Here is a 3,512-nt window from a genome sequence, read left to right on the forward strand (position 1 = left end):
CAAAACATAATTATAATGTGTGGTCCATATGAGCAATAGGCTACTATGGTGCTTGTTCGAATCCCATGGCCGGTGCTTCTTGTGCCCCTTAGAGATCTCTGGAATGAGCTTGCCAATCACTTTTTTTACCAATGTAACCAATCTGAAACCACACACTCGCCAATTCCTTGCAATGCATAATTTATCCATAATTTAAGATGCATTTCTCTAAAAATTATCATTTTCTATATAAATCTTTTAAAAATAAGCTAGATTTATAGTAAATTGCTAAACACAGGGTGCAAATTTTTTTTTTTACAATTTATAAACTGCTTTTTACAAAATTTAAATTTCATTTTTTAATTCTAAATTTATCTTTACAGTTTAAATTCAATAAAATGTGGTTAATCTTTCATGCAAAAGCTCTGTACCCTTCTCCCTGCTTACTGACTCAGTAGCAGACATCTACATTTGAAGGGGAGATAACAATAACAACATATGTCCCGATTTAAAATGTCCAGATACAATATAGTTTTATTGACAAGGCTTGATTCCTGATTTCTTGATTCCTTGACATATCTGCGAATGTTTCTAAATTCAACATATCATCATTTTCATGTTTAAATGTCGAATGCTGCTAAATCCGGTGCTTGGGGCGTGGATGGTAGCTAGCAATTACCACGTGCACTACCTTTAATGAACAGACTCTGCTGCATTTTAATTTTTCCTTTTTGAACGTTCTTTTCGTTTTTTTTTCTCTGATTAAACGCATTAAATAGTATCGAGACTAGTTAAATATTTTTCATATGGTTCTGGTTGTACTGAACAACACACACCAACCTGTAACATTTTGTTTCTATATCAACTGATATTCGAATTATATATTTGGGAACTCACTATTAATTTCAACTTAGACGGGAAAGTTATGCACACGCACACGCACCAACGCACACACACACGCACGCATGCGCGCACGCACGCATACACACTCTCTCACACACACCCACAAAACAAAACAAAAAAACAGTGTATACTTAATGTCAAGGCATTGTTCACTTTTTTCGCAGTCTCTTAATATAAATGTGTATATCATTTAACTTTGTCATAGAAAACTGGAAAGCAAACTATCTAAGGGAACAGGAACTTGAAACAAGAGCATATGCTATTTGACAACTTAATCATTTATTTCTCTTACTTGTAATAAAATCGGATCAAACAGAGAAAAAGAAACATTTAATTGTTCATGTTGCGTAAATTGAGCTAGTAGAACAAGTTTAAAAGATTGTACAATGTTTGCCGTTAAATTAATTTCATATTTATACATGTTTAGAAATCTATAAATAAGTACACTAATTTTATATAAAAAAAGAATTACTTATGGAAAACGAGATTAAACACACCGGCAAATAATGTCATTCATTTGTCACTACATTATAAAATGAAAAGATATATAATGACGAAAAGTTATATGTCAAACGTCAATCATTATTTTGAATAGGCATTACATACATCCTGGGACCCATGAACTTCCACACCAGCTTAGTGATGGAACATCGTAATATTCGTGACCATTGTGTTTGACAGCGTTATAGTAGATTTCAGCGATTTTGCGACAAAATTCTCTCATCCAAAACGATTCCCTTTGGCAGCGAGATAGGAGATTATTGTAAAATCTCCTATCACATACAGATCGTGACACTCCTGATCCATAGCCCTTAAAAATAAATAGTCTTTGTAACAAAATACCATTTCTAAACTGGCGGAAAAAAAGTTATTTCTTAGTCTGAATACCCAAGTTATTTACTAAGAGGCATTTATTGATAAAATATTGGTTTAAGCCTATGTGTTATAGTACACGACACTTATATATGTCACCCCAAAGTCGTTATTTATCGTTACAGTATGATTTTATGTAGTTATGAAAACACAACAACAATAACAGTTATATAGATATGAAATCAAAAAGCATTTATGTAGAACAAAAGAGAAGTCAAGAAAGAAACTTACACAGGCATAGCAAACATCATGTCGGTCACAGGCAGACCTGAATGCTCCTTTATAGAAGAATGGTAGGTCACCAGGAATACTGCAACCGTCTGTCTTGCCGTAAGTATAACATGGTGCTACCTCTCCAATCACTAAAGATAGGAGAACCATGATTGTGAGCGAAAGAACAGACATATTTTAGGTTCTTGAAACTAGAAAACGAAACATATGTTAATAAGAAATGTATATAATGATTTGGAAATAACCAGTTTTAGAAAAGTATTTTGTTTTGTTAGGATAATGATATTTTGATCACATTTATGCATTTCCTTTTTTTATTCCACACTGATACTAATACGAAAGTTCCGTTTGCCTTTTGAGGAAGAAAAAAGAATAGCAAATATGAAGATTGTCGCTCCCTGGATACATGTAAACAATACCAGACAAGTGTGTGATTTGTATTGGATGTCGTTTCATTATTCTATGTTTTCAATTAACAAAACAAATATCGTACTTGTTTTTTTCTTCATTTAACTCATACTATAGTCAAATCCAACGAAAAACTTTAATAGTATTTCATAAATATAGTTATTTATACGTATATGTTTTGAGCGTTTACGAACTTTTAACATGATAAAAGTTTACCTGTGTCAGTGCTCCGAATCCTATCGTCTGTCCCTTTGTTTCATTTGCAACGATCTTTATAGATTTGTACTAGGAAGTTAATGTCATCTATGCATCACATGTGCTATCATTACAGCGTGTATTTTTTTACAGAATTATTTTTGCCAACTATTTAGCTAAACGCTTTTTAGCATTTTTTTTTTACTTTTACAATATATTTTTATCAAATATTAAGGCTATTGAACGCATGGTGCACATTTTGTTGTTGAAAATCATTAAGTTGCAAACAAAAAAAATCATGCAGATAGAATGTTAAATAATTTTCTTTAATTTATATAGTTATTTATACAAATAATATGCTAATATCACATCAGTCCTTATTCTCCTGTGCATCGGTCGAATGTTTCACTGTTCACTTTCTTGGGAGTGTCTAGGGGTGTAATCAGACCTATGAATGTATCGCAAAGTATTACACACATGTATTCTAGTTTATGACGTCAACTGAATTCCTTCCCGAATATTCTTTGTCTGAACATTTCATAAAAAGATGTTATCCCATACTTATATCCGTTTTGCTATCCATATATTGCCAAAATTATTACTTATTTCAATGTGTCATGGTGTGTGCTTCCAAAAATGAAGAAAGCCAAAGGTCAGCAAAGACTTTAAACATTTAATTTCAATGTTTAGAAAGAATATTGCACAATGACTGGCACAATTATAGGAAAGTTTTGTTAAATTTGCTTTCCGAAACTAAGTCAAGTATTTATTCCTGATTCCGAATATCAGTTCTTATATATGTAAATTTACAGCATACTAAGATAACTAGTAATGTATCTTTTAACAAATCGATCATTTTCTATATACTGTATAATTACCGTAAGTAGTGTTTCATTGAGGGATTAAAGGACATGAGTGTTGCT

The 3,512-nt window shown here is 31.9% G+C and overlaps 1 long non-coding RNA gene across 1 annotated transcript; it reads right to left on the reverse strand.

Moving 5' to 3' along the window:
* Positions 1–1,139: 1,139 nt before the first annotated feature.
* Positions 1,140–2,749, reverse strand: LOC132747217 (uncharacterized). Its single transcript, XR_009628096.1, has 3 exons — positions 2,611–2,749; positions 1,987–2,177; positions 1,140–1,693 (listed from the first exon to the last, which is right to left on the reverse strand). It is a non-coding gene; the product is annotated as an uncharacterized LOC132747217 (long non-coding RNA).
* Between the last annotated feature and the right edge of the window lie 763 nt (positions 2,750–3,512).

This window comes from Ruditapes philippinarum, unplaced genomic scaffold (genome assembly GCF_026571515.1).
Source record: "Ruditapes philippinarum isolate M1 unplaced genomic scaffold, ASM2657151v2 ctg8296_1_1_1_1, whole genome shotgun sequence".
In the NCBI taxonomy this organism is placed as follows: domain Eukaryota; kingdom Metazoa; phylum Mollusca; class Bivalvia; order Venerida; family Veneridae; genus Ruditapes; species Ruditapes philippinarum.